We start from the raw sequence: 14,125 nt of genomic DNA on the forward strand, positions 1-14,125 counted from the left end.
CGGATCAGATGGTCACACTCAGAGCCCTGCTCTGCTCCGTTCAGGCGAACAGAGGCCACCCAGATGCCCGGAAGCCCTTTCACAACGTAGACACCTATGCGGTTGGTCAATCACACCCAGGTCCACCACCCCACTGTCCCGCCACACACATGATTCATCTTGACCTTTGCTCTATTGTTGAACAGATTCCTTGCCAAACTGGGGTTTTCATAAATGATTTCCAGGAAATGGGAAGGTTGAAATCAAGTTGAACTTGTGTGGTTTTGCTCTTTAACTTGAGCTTCCTCTGTGATTCCTGGATGGTCTCACAGCTCTGCCTTCCATAACCACTGCGGGTTGCTTGTTTTGACTCCAGGAAGCTCCGAGGTAATCTATCCTATTAAACTCAAATAGAATGTTGGCTAGTAAAAAAAAAAAGTCTGAGCATCAGCCCACACAGAAGAAGAGTTTATCTTGCCCGAGAACTAGAAAATCAAATCTCCATCGCATGGGAGCGAATTTCCCTTGCTCGGATTTCACAAGAAAACATGCTTTGGACTCCCTTCCCAGAGGTAAAAATAAAAGAGTGAAAGTTCTTTGTTTGAGTCATTTTGGCAAGACCACTGTCCCTGTCTTCATCTCTCCGCCAGTTGGGAGACTTCAGAATTTTTACGAGAGTGTAAACGCTGAGCCATTTCCCAAGCATTGTCACTACAACTGCATATTAAAGACTCTGAGAATCATTTTACACCTATTTTTTTAAAGACATTTTTGGCTATTATTAACTAATTAATTTATTTTTGGCTGCTCTCGGTCTTCACTGTGGCTCACACACTTTCTCTAGTTCTGGTGCATGGGTTTCTCATTGCAGTGGTTTCTCTCATTGTGGAGCATGGGCTCTAGGTGTATGGGCTCAGTAGTCGTGACCCAGGGGCTCAGTTGCCCTGTGGCATGTGGGATACTAGTTCCCAGACCAGGGATTGAACCCGTGTCCCCTGCGTTGAACAGAGTGACTCTTAACCATTTAGACCACCAGGGAAGTCCCTACACTCATCTGTCAGGACAGAAACCTTTAGGAAGAGCTGATATAAAAATTTGAGACCTCACAGCGCAACCTGATAATTGGAATGTCTTCTGGCTTTATGTGGCTGTTCCTTAGTTTTCAAATATATTTTAGCTCAACTGTGAGATATAGACACCCACAGAGATTGGACCTGGCCCTGCCTGACAAGCCTCCCGTTCGCCATTCCACGAAGCAGAAAGGCAGCCATTCACAGGGAACCACCTTCCAGTTTCTTGTCATGGCCGTTTTCTCCATGTTTTTCTTTACTTCATTGCTGTGTTACTTCTCAAGTGTGTTAGTCGCTTAGTCGTGTCTGACTCTTTGCAACCCCAGGTGTCAAAGCCACTCAAGAAGTTATAAGCGTGGTTAAAAGATAATGCTACATTTTCCTTCTCCCCATTTCCATTCAAATAATCATGAAGATGGAAAAGTGGAAAAATACAGCACTGAAAAAGAGTTTAAAGGGTAGTTTCTAATAATCACAGAACCAGTGAGATTGAATAAAGAAATACAACAGATGAAATCAACTCACATTCTACGTTCCGGGCCATGACAACTCTGCCACGCTATAGCTGGTAGCGACTCCTCAGCCAGCTTACAGCACAGAGGCACCTCTCTGACATAATAAGGGTCCCCTACTAGCCACTACTTCCTACAGCTTTTCAGGGAGCCAGAAACTCTGCACCCTAGAGACATTGACTATTCTCTCCTTGAACTCATCAGGGGAAACAGAAACTAGGACCTAATGGCTGATTCCTTATGAGAGATCCTGAAGACTCAAAGCCAGTAGGATGGCATATTCAAACTGCTGTCCTGCCCTCTGTCCACCCAAAGCTTTTGGCGGTTCAACAGACTCGAGCCTTTCAGGGGGGCTGCTCCCTGTCATGATGATGCCTGTTATTCCACCACTATGGCTGAGTGGAGTGGAGACTTTTCTGTTTCCAGGAGTCTCCTTGTTGTTGTTGTTGAGTCATTAAGTCATGTCCGACCCCATGGACTGCATCAGGCCAGCCCTCCCTCCCTGCCCTTCACCATCTCCTGGAGTTTACCCAAGTTCATGTCCATTGAGTCAGTGATGCCATCCAACCATCTCATCCTCTGTCGCCCTCTTCTCCTTCTGCCTTCAGTCTTTCCCAGAATCAGGATCTTTTCCAATGAGTCGGTTCTTCACATCAGGAGGCCAAGGTATTGGAGCTTCGGCTTCAGCCTTAGTCCTTCCAAAGAGTATTCACGCTTGATTTCCTTTAGGACTAACTGGTTTGATCTCCTTGCAGTCTAAGGGACTCTTCAACAGCCTTCTCCAGCACCGTGTTTTGAAAGCATCAGTTCTTCAGCGTTCTGCCTTCTTATGGTCCAACTCTCACAACCAAACATGATTACTGAAAAGACCATAGCTTTGACTATACTTTGTGGGTAAAGTGATGTCTTTGCTTTTTAATACACTGTGTAGGTTTGTCATAGCTTTCCTTCCAAGAGCAAGCATCTTCTAATTTCATGACTATAGTTACTGTCCACAGTGATTTCAGATGAGTCTCTATGAGAATGCAGACATTTCTTGGCAGGAATTAGATGCCAGAGGTTTCCCGGCCCTGGCTGCACATTCAAAGCATCCGGGGAACTCTGAAAAAGTACAGATGCTGCGCTCCACCGCAGACCAGTTACATCAGAAAGGCAGTGGGGTGGGGGTGGGAAGAGGTGGGGAGTGCCCAGGCCATAAGAGTTTAAAGCTCCCCAGGGAGTTTTCATCTGGACCAGGCAAAGCCGAGAACATGGACCATTTGAATGCCTGAAATGTCAGCAGAAAGGGACTTAGAAATCAGCAGAAACTTTTTGGCAGGTGGGGGAAACTGAGGCCCAGAGAAGGGCTAGTTGGGGAATTCGTGGCAGAGACCAGGCTGGGAGGGTCACTCTGCTGGCTCCTCCACCAAGGCTGCCTCTAGAAGGTCCGAGAAGGCAGTGGAGAGGCACTGGGAGGATGAGGGACTTGTTGGCACCAAGGTGAACTGCCAGATTCACCATTCTGTCCCCAAGGTCCCGGCACGAAGTCCCCAAAGCCGGGGCTTCTGGCACAAGGCTTCCTCTCTCTCTCTCCCTTGCTTCCTTCTTTCTTTCTATATGACCTTTATTCAAAGCTTGCCCTCATAGAGATTTCCCCCCCAAGTGCCCTAGAAAATCATATACTAAAATTAAGACTTTACAGATGGGGTCTGAGGTACACAAGACAACGACTGCGGGGGGGGAGGGGGAAGGGGGGTACCCGCCCATGGGGACACAGCAGGCCTCTCTCAGGGCTGGTGGGTGGACTTCCAGGTATTTCTGTGGCAGAAGGGGTTCTTAGCCAGCATCCTCTCTTTGCCTTCTTAGCCGGGAGTTAAGGACACTGGCCTTAACTTAAGAGGATTGCTCCGTTCTTCTATGACATTGAGTAGCTGGAGGATGGAAGGCAGACTGGGGCTGGCAGGGGCCCTCCGTGTCTACTGGCACAGATTTCTGCCCACACCAGCAGCGTGGGCACGTCAGGGGATGCAATTAACTCTCTGAGCCATCCTCTGAGCCACGGGTGCCCAATTCTGCCAGGTGTCATCCCTAAAGGTGTGAACCCATGGCTGGGCACAGAATCAGGCAGATGGCCCGACCGCCCCAGTAAGGAGCCCCTGGGATCAACCTCAAAAGAGGTCCGGAGTGTGACTAGGAGGGCTGCACGGGGGAGGTGCTCCAGCCTGAACGAGTCGGGGCCCCCCGCCCGCCTACTGCGACCTCAGGAGGGGCCGGGCCGGGTGGGCCAGAGTGGCCCAGAGCGCGAGGGCTGGTGGGAAGCCAGGGCGGGGCGGTGGGCGGGGCGGTGGGCCGGGAGGACCACACTGCAGGGAGCGGGGCGTTCCCGCCGCCCCCTGGGATCCGGCTGCTCCGAGCAGCTTCCCGCGGCGGCCGCCGGCGCCCTCTAGCGGCCAGCAGTGCTCCCTGCCGCCCGCAGCCGGCAGCTCTGCGTTTCCGCCCCGCGCGCACCCCTGACCCCCAGCCCGTCACTGAGCGGCCGCTGGCCCCGCTCCTATTGGCTGCTGTCGCGGGGTTGCACTCCCTGGGACCCTGCGCTGTGAAAGATTTTTGTCTTTATTAAATAATAACACATATCCTTTACAAAAAAATCTGAAAAACTTAAAAAACGAACCAGATGGACTGAGGCAGCAGTTATCACAGCAGGAATTTAACAATACCGCAGGCAAAAGGAAAGAAAGAGGACCTTCGGCCCAGCTCGGTTGCCGCCAGCCTCGCAGAGCGCGACCCTGTGTGTGTACACAGCCACACGCACTGCCTGGCGCCAGGCTGGCGCACGCTTGTGCCCTGGGCCGTGTTTAGGCCAGCCTCCCGGCTAAAGTGAGCCCTGACCCTGGCCTGATCTCTCCGGGCCTCTGCCCTCCCGGCGTTCTTTCTGTTGCTGATTTCCATCTGTGTCTTTTCATTGGTGGTTGGGGATGGGGGGGACAATCATCTTCTGGATTCTGAGAGCCCATCTTGTGAGTTATCGAGCTCAAGGGCGATCTGGGGGTTCCCGACACACTGTTCTACAGGGTGAGCGTGAGGCCGATCAGGTTTATACAAAGCACTTGAAGAGAGAAGAGCTGTCTTGTGGTCACCCAGTAAGTAGGCGGCCGGCTAAGGGGAAAGCCGCCGAGGCACTTGGCCTCCAGTAAGCTCTCTGACCTGCTGCCAGAACTCCGTTCATCAAACTGATGGGAGCCCGAGCCCCGAGAGTCTGGGACACGCCCTCTGAAGCCACCGGGGCGGTCAGACCAAGTGGTGCATTTAGAGAACAGGGCTCAAATCCTGGTATCCAGGCCGATTGCCTGAGGGGCTGAAATGGAGCCTGAAGGAAATGCCTGCTCTGGGTCCCCCCCCCCCCCATTCTATTGTCTCCCCGACTCCACCCACTGTCTCCACCCCACTCCCCTCCGCCCAACCTTACACACACATTCAGGCGCCACCAGATCCGTGGCAACCCACAATGCTGTCTCTGATTGACTCTCACCAGCTTGCTCTCGAGGTTTCTTGTATAGGAATCAGGCAAGAATACTGGAGTGGGCAGGTGGGTTCTTTACTTCTAGCGCCACCTGGGAAGCCCCTAGGAATCTCTGGAGAACTTGATAAAAGCAGTTTCTCGGGCCTGCGTCCCCGGGGATTCTCCCCAGTAGGACTGGGGTAGGGCCCAGGAACAGGAATTGTTATTAATGATAGCACCCCAGGGGCAGCAATGGGATCTACCAATGGCCCTGTTAGACCAAGCCGGAGGCACAAGCCTTCTCCAAAGGAAATTTTGAAATAACTCGGTTTCATGCCTACCCCAAATATTTTAAATCTTTTTCTTAACCTATAGTACTGTAGACAACTCCGTTTAGCCCCGGTGGGAAAAAAGCATTCAAGATCAAGGCGGTGCGCCACCTTGTGGAGTTTGTTGGAAGGACTAGGCATCAGGGACAAGAAGGCTGTGTTCGATTACAAGCTCCAGGACAAGACCAAGTCAGCGACGTGAACCTCCACGCTGCAGTCATGAAAAGCCACCTACGGGATCACAACCTTGAGCAGTGGCCTGTAGGGAAAAAGTAACAAGGAGGATAAAAAGCAGGAGATGGGAGAAAGGAGAGAGGTAGGAAGGGAGAGAGAGGAAAGAGGAGTGCAATAGAAGAAACACTCACTTTCAGACCAGCTCAGACTGTTGCGCTCAGTCGTGTCCCCCTCTTTTCGGCCCATGGCGCCTCTGTCCGTGAGATTTCCCAGGCAAGAATGCTAGAGCGGGTTGCTACTTCCTACTGCAAGGCATCTTCCCAACCCAGGAATCGAACCCGTGTCTTTTGCATCTCCTGCATTGGCAGGTGGATTCTTTACCACTGGCACTACCTGGGAAGCCCCAGCGACTGTTACAAAAACGTTTTTTTAAAGGTGGGGGGAGAATTTGCTCTGCATTATATAACACTTGTAGGAAAATTTGCCTTAGCAGATCATGATGCCGTTGGCATTTACCGAGCCATTAAAGATAGTGATTCAGGAAAAGGATTATCTGCAAGACTGTCTTTAATGCCAAGGACTTTGACTTGTTTTGAGACAAGATTCCTTACAAAACTTTTATTAGCTATGTCTTTTTTTAACGTATTTAATACTATTTTTAATCCCCTTCCAACCTTGATCTTGCCAATTACGGCTGGCAACCACGTTTCCAGGTACAGAAACTGTCAAGAAGGTCTTCTGTTTCCAGGATGCTAGAGTTTCTGTTTCTCTGCGCCCCATTTCCAGGACTGATCCATTTATGAGGCTGCCAGTCTGTCTGGTCACTGGTCGTGACAGGGTAGGGACACAGGTCCCTTTCTCTTATGGAACTTCATTTTCTCCTCCAAAAACAAAAATGATTGGCCGAGATATCCCCCAAGGTCCTTCCCGGTCTGATGTTCTAGGTTCTGATGCCTTTTCTGAAGTTAGCCAACGGCCCTGCTTGCTGGACCAGAATGAGGAAATTAGTGCTTTGGCTCTCTCACCTGTAAAGCTGGGGGGAGGGGATAATGCTGCCTTGAGCACCACGAAGAGATGCTGGGGGGCTCCAATGTGCAAGAAGGTAATTATAATTAATTTTTATAAATCGAAACTGTAACAGCTTTTACAAACGTGTGGGGCAAAGTACACGTTCAAGACCAGTCAGAAAGATGCCTTAAAACAGAAGCTCTTAACTTTTTGGCAGTTTGATATTTTGAGAATTTAATAAACACTTTGAACTCCTTTCCCCGTCCCCCCACTGCCCCCAAATGGACACACATGCAAAGCTGCGCTTAACCAGGGCTCACATTTTCTTAGATAATAAACCACTGTGTTTTCATTCTCAGTAACCCCTAATTCTTGCTTGCGCCGGTCTCTCCCTCACATATTAAATAAGAGGGGTCATTGCTTCAAAGCGAGGTTAGTGCAGCCCGGGACAGACACATCCTCGTTTAGTTCTGTATTTCAAATTACACTTTTCTGGGTGGATAGGAAGCTCACAGTTGTAGGCTTTGTTGACAGAGAAGAGGATTCCTAGGCTCCAACAGCCTCCCTTCACAAAGCAAGGGCAAAGCTGGGTGGTCTGAATTTAGCCTTTCCTGTGGTTTCCGGTACACGGAGGTCCTGTCTGCTCCCCTTTCCCCACCCCGGAGGGACCGCAGCCCCCTTTCTCTTTCAAGTATGGAGTTGTGCTGGGGAGATTTGGCGATGGAGGAAGAATAGGAAGAAGCCAAAGAAGACAGGGCTTTGGAATTTCGTGGGGAATTTCCTGGGGAACAGACTACCCACAGGATGCCCTGGATCAGCACGTGGCCAGGGACAATGTACTCAGTTGTATCTGACTATGCAACTTCACAGACTGTAGCCCACCAGGCTCCTCTGTCCATGGAATTGTCCTGGCAAGAATACTGGAGTGGGTAGCCATTCCCTTCTCTGGGGGATCTCCCCCACCCAGGGGTCAAACCTCAGTCTCCTGCATTGGCAAGTGAACTTTTTACCACTGAGCCACCACGGAAGCCCAGCACGTGACCAGAGCACCGTGGAATCAGCCCCCAGCCCAGCAAGGGAGATAAGGCTTCTTCCCCATGGCCTCGGTGAGGCCTGTAGGAAGCCCAGAAGTCTCTGCAGGCACTTTTGTGGGGACCCTGAATCAGTGAAGGGACTGATGGATGGTACAGAAGAAGCCTGGGGGCAGGATAAGGTGGCCATAGAGATGGCCCCTTTGTGCCCAGAAGGTGCCTCTGATTATCAGAGCTGAAACCATCCATGATGATCCTGAGGCTGAAAAAGAAAAGGGAGGTCAGGGGCTTAGAGTCAGGAAGGACTTTTTCTGAAGTTTAGTGGAGCTGAGGGGCCTGGGAAGGTGGACTAGGTCAGCATTTTCTGTCCTCTGAAACTCAAGGGCCAATTCGAGTCTCATCCGAGAACTGTGACACTTCCTCTCTTGTCCACTAGATGGCACTGCTGCAGTGTTTGCTTCACCATTTTCTGGCGGTGGGCTTTCACATCCAGCGGTTTTCCAGGGGGCTCAGTGGTAAAGAATCTGCTGCAATGCAGGGGACCTGGGTTCGATTCTTGGGTCAGGAAGGTCTCCTGGAATAGGAAGTGGCAATTCGCTCCAGTATTCTTGCCTGGGGAATTCCACGGACAGAGGAGCCTGGCAGGCTACAGTTCACGGGGTCACAAAGAGTTGGACACGACTGAGCAACTGAGCCCCCGAGGGACAAAGGCCAACGTGCTGAAAGTTGTCATCAAATCAGGTGACATACGCCAGCCTCTGGGGTCCAGTGTGTGGCGAAGTGGGATTTTGAACCCAGAAGGCTGGGAGCAAAGAACAGGAGGGTCAGTTACCAGAGCAAAGTCTAGGCTGAGACCCTCTAGCAGTGGCTAAGAGATCCCCTTCTGGCCTGCATCCTCTGGGGACCTGGGGCTGGGGGCTGGCCATGATGACCCAGGAAATTAGCTGGAATATTGTCAAATTATCTGGACTGGTGACAGAGCTTGGGGTGGGCAGATTGAATGAGATAAAGGCTTCTGCATGGTATTGGCACATAAGACATTCTGGTTGCCATTTTTTCCCTTAGGTGTACACTGCTACTTTATTATCAGTGACCAGGGGGTCCATTCACTGAAACACTGCGTGCCTTTAACTTACTTGGGAGTTATGACTCAAAAAAAAACCTGTCTTGTACCATGTGGTGCCTTGGTGAGATGAGATATGAACAAGATTCCTGTCTATGCAGCTTCTTAAGTTCAGGTTCATGGACTCCCAAGGGCTCCATGTGTAGGATTCAGGAGCCTGTGAACTCAGATAAGAAGAGAATGATGCTCTTGGTTTCTTTTACCTCTAAATGAAATTTAGCATTTCCTTCAATTGTGAATCTACCTGCAATGCAGGAGACCTGGGTTCTCCTGGGTCGGGAAGATCCCTTGGAGAAGGGAATGGCAACCTACTCCAGTATTCTTGCCTGAGAATTCCATGGACACAGGAGCCTGGTGGGCTACAGACCATGGGGTCACAAAGAGTCGTAAATGACTGAGCAATTAACACTGCTAATCAAGTGTGAAAGTAGATAACAAATCACAGTAGGTGATAAGTACCTGTACCTCAATCACCAATAGAAATCACAGATAGCTTCATGTCAAATTAGTTGTTGCAGAAATCTGATAATACTTAAATCCATACAACTTTATAAGTATATAAGTTATAGTGATGTCATGTACCTTAGTTAATGTATTAATAAAATGGTATAAATTTTTATATCTTGACATTTGTATATTTCTAAGTGGGTTTCTTGGTAATCCTATGTATGTTATTTCACACATTTCTAAACCGTTATTCTAAGAAGGGGTCTGTAAACTTCCATGGACTGCCGAAAGGGTCTGTGGCATGGAAAAGGTTAACCGCCCCTGGCAAGCCCTACAATGCCAGAAGGGACAAGGTCAGCCAAGGCTGGTACCACCTATCAGATCAGAGGCCAGGGCACACGAAGGTCCCAGAGAATGCTGGTCTCCTTGACCCGCTCCTCCTTCCCACCTCCCGGGGAATCGCTCAAGGGACACAACTTCCCCTGGTTCCCTTTAACTCATTTCAGAGGAAAGGAGCCGTGGAAATCAATGCCAGGCGCCGGCAGGGGGTGCAGCCGCATCGCTCCGAGCGCCTGCACGGAGGCAGGACAGCCTCAGAGCCCGACTGCATCTTTTCACACGTCCACCCACCAACTCCCCGCCTCCCACGCTGCACAGCGCGCCGCCGTCCTTGGCAGCCATGGCAACCACCTCACACCAGAGCGAGCCACGGGCCAGACCGAGCCACCGCAACCGGAACCGGCTTACAATCCTCTGTCCCTTCCGACCGCACCGTTCTCTGTCCTTTCAACAGGTGGCGGGGGGACGCGGGGTCCCTGCGGCGGAGGAACGGAGCTCAAATTTCCACCAGGGGGCGCTGGGCGTGCAGGTGCGAGGAGAGCCGCCTGCGTTTCTCCTTCCCCGAAAAGATGTGCCCTGAAAGATCGGAGGTGGCCAGCCTGCTGTCTCCTATTTTTTTTTTTTTTTAAATATCTGCCTGTCCATCACACTCTCTGCTTATCTCACTCTTTCTCTTCCATCTTTTTGTTTTTTCTTCTTCTCTTTGTCACTTTACTGTAGGAATGTCTCTCTCGTGACCGTTTCTAATACTCTGCTTATTTCTCCCTGTCATTTTGAGCCTGTTTCCTTCTCTATTTTTTCTCCTTATATATGTCTCTTTCTGCCTCTCTCCTTTCTTCTCCCTTCCTCCTTCTCTCTCTCTGTCTCTCTCTCTCTCATACACACACACCCTCGTGATTCCCCCCTAAGGCTGCAGTCAGCTCTTTGGGGCTGGGGGCCAACCCTGAAGCTCATAAAAGCAGAGTCTATGCTGCGGGGTGGGGGTGGGTGGGCAGTCGCTCCGCTCTTTTTCAGGGCTCCTAGGTGAGTGATTTCTGTTTCCTGGCAGCCTCACAGCTGGGGTTGATACACTTGCAGCCTGGATGGGGCCGTGGGAAGACAAACACGGGTGCTGGCCCCCCACAGCTGGTTCTCCGTCTACCACTAAGGACCCGTGTAACCCTGGACAAGCTCCAGAACCTCTCCGGCTCAGCTTCCTCGTTTCAGCGCCCTCAGCAAGTCAGAGTAAATAGTGGATTTAAGTAGGATTCTTGGGAGGCCTAAATATGCCTGGTGGGCCGCTTCAGTGATCACTGCTTCTTGACACCCAGGCCCTGTGTACCCCCTCCCTGAGGATGGACCGGATCTAGTGAGTGCTTCTAGCAAATGGAATACGGCAGAAGTGATGAGCTTTCACTTCTGAGGCTGGGCTACACCAGACTGTGATTTCCATCTTGCTGACTCTTTTTCTCTCTGGTGCTCTTGCTTGCTTGCCCAGATGAAGCTGCCAGGTCATGAACTTCCTATATAGATGACCACGGGGCCAAGAACTCGGCCAGCAAAGAGCTGAAGCCGTCAGTCCAACTGAATCCTTCCAATAACCGTGGATCTTGGAAGGATCTTGTCCATCAGCTGAGTTTTGAGATGATTCCAGCAAAAGCCAGCATCTTCACTGAAGCCTAAAGGTCCTGAAGCAGGGGACCAGCTCAACTGCCTTCAGAAGCTGAGCCACAGGAGCCGTGGGATCATGGATGTATGATCTTATATGACTAAGTTTTAGGATTGTTTCCTATGCAGCAGTAAATAACTAACACAGTACATGAAAGATCTTGTATCAGCTAGGGTAGGCTAAAGTGCAGTAACAAATAGTCCTAAACATGCAATGGCTCAGTGAAACCATCCTATGTCAGTATTCAGGTCAATGAGAGGGTGTCTTATGTAATCCTTAAGGGCCTGAGAGTCCTTCCACTTTAAGGTTCCACTGTTCCTTAAGACCCCACTGTTGTCTGCATCCAGCCCAGAAATGGAAAGGAAGATTGGTGAAGGCAGGGGGATTCCCTGGTGGTTCAGTGGTAAAGAATCTGCCTGCCAAAGCAAAATACATGAACTGGGTCTCTGATCCAGGAGGATCGCACATGGTGAGGAGCAGCTAGGCCCGTGAGCCACAACTACGGAGCCTGTGCTCCAAGGCCCAGGAGCAGCAACTGCTGAGCCCATGAGCCACAGCTACTGAAGCCTCACGTACCTTAGAGCCTGCTCTGCAACGAGAGAAGCTGCTGCAAAGAGAAGCCTGAGCACCGGACATTTTAGACCAATCTAAATCAGGTTTCCTGAATCAGCAGATATTTTGTTTCAAAATTAGTAAAGATTGGATTCATATATCAAGAAGCCAAATAACTGTGGCATAAACACTTGCTGCTTAGAAGAAAAGCTATGATCAACCTAGACAGCATATTAAAAAGCAGAGCGATTACTTTGCCAATAAAGGTCCGTCTAGTCAAGGCTATGGTTTTTCTAGTAGTCATGCATGGATGTGAGAGTTGGGCCATAAAGAAAACTGAGCACCAAAGAATTGATGCTTTTGACGAGATCGGGCGTGTTCAGGGTGGTATGGCCGTAAACAAATTGATGTTTTTGAACTGTGGTGTAGGAGAAGACTCTTTGAGAGTCCCTTGGACTGCAAGGAGATCAAACCAGTCAATCCTAAAGGAAATCAGTCCTGAATATTCATTGGAAGGACTGGTGCTGAAGCTGAAACTCCAATACTTTGGCTACCTGATGTGCACTGAGTCATTGGAAAAAACCTTGATGCTGGGAAAGATTGAAGGCAGGAGGAGAAGGGGACAACAGAGGATGAGATGGTTGGATGGACACGATGGACATGAGTTTGAGTAAGCTCTGGGAGTTGGTGATGGACAGGGAAGCCTGGCGTGCTGCAGTCCATGGGGTTGCAAAGAATTGGACACGACCGAGCAACTGAACTGAACTTAAACAGGAGGTTTATTTTTTCACTTTATTTTTCTCTCATGTAAAGAAATCTTTAAGTAGGCAACCTGGGGTTAGGATGATGACTTCACTAGAAGCCCAGGTACCATTATTTTTTGCCACAGTACCCTCAAAGTCACCTTCTAATTTAAAATGGTTGCTGCATCGCTTCTCGGCCTTTTGGCTAAGATCAAGTGTAGTAAAATGGTTGCTGCAGCTCCAGCCATCACATCCATGTTCCAAGCAGCAGAGAAAGGGGCGAGGACCAAAAGGTACCTCTCCAACTTGAAGGGGCCTCTTTAGAGAATATTTTCTGTCTTCAAAGGAGACTGGAAAATGTGGTTTCCTAGCTGGGCACCTTGTTCTACACAGTAATCCTTCTATTATTTAAGAAGAAGGGACATTGAGGAGGCAGATGGCAGTCTCTAATACATCCTCTCACTGCCTACAGGGGCAGAACGATAGATTCCCATAGACCCAAATCCCAGTTGGCTGTTTTGTAATAGCCGTTAATGGTATTGACTAAACTGTCTGTATCATTGCACTTTTACGGCTCTGTTGAAGGATATCCCCAGGCCACTGTGTCTTTATTACAGCTAATAGTGGCCAAGTATAAGAGAGTGGCAGTGCTATCTCCCGGGCAAATGGACAGTCACTTCCCAGACTCTGGCATCCAATGCCTGAGATGATTGGATAAGACCATGCTCATGTCTTTTTAAATTTTTAAAATTCATTTTCTTGTTGATGTATAATTGATTTTCAATGTTGTGTTAATTTCTGCTGTATAGCAAACGGAGTCAGTTATACATGTATATACATTCTTTTTTATATTCTTTTCCATTATGGTTTATCCCAGGATATTGAATATAGTTCCCAGGGCTATACAGTAGGACCTTGTTGTTTATCCATCCTGTATATAATAGCTTGTATCTGCTAATCTCAAACTCCCTATCCATCCCTCGCCCACCCCCCTCCACCTCCACAATCCCCAGTCTGTTCTCTATTAAGACAAAAGTGTTCTGTAACTGGAATATCAGGAATCCAGAAGGGTCCTTGGGAAGTGATGAAGCCACTGAATGTTTCGTAAAGCTTATTCATTATGATCCTGTTGTAAAATAAGGAAGATGCCTATTGTAATATCATATCATTTTTTGTTAGAAAGGTCACATCAAAGAAATCTGCAACCAACATTTGATTTGTTCCCAAAGTTTAATGTTCCCAAAGACTCTTCTCTACTCCTGATTATTCCAGTTATGGAACACATTTTTTTAAACTTTATTTTAGTAGCACACATTTTTTTAAACTTTATTTTATTTTAAAAGTTTTAGATTTACAGAAAAATGAAACAGACAGTACAGAATTCTCATAATATACCTCCAAACACACAGTTTCCTCTATTCTTAACACCTTACATTATTATATTTGTTATAACTAATGAATCAATATTGATATCATTATTCACTGCAGTCCATAATTTATTCAGATTTCCTTAATTTTTTTTTTTTTTATCCAATGTCTTTTTTATTGTTCTAGGAGCCCATCCAGGACATCGCATTACATTTAGTTTTCACTTAGTCTCCTAAGTGCCTCTTGACTGTGACAGTTCCTCAGACAATCTTTGTTCTGGATGACCTTGATAGTTTCTGAGGAGGGCTGGACCGGTATTTTTCA

Source organism: Muntiacus reevesi, chromosome 2, assembly GCF_963930625.1.
Source record: "Muntiacus reevesi chromosome 2, mMunRee1.1, whole genome shotgun sequence".
Lineage (NCBI taxonomy): Eukaryota > Metazoa > Chordata > Mammalia > Artiodactyla > Cervidae > Muntiacus > Muntiacus reevesi.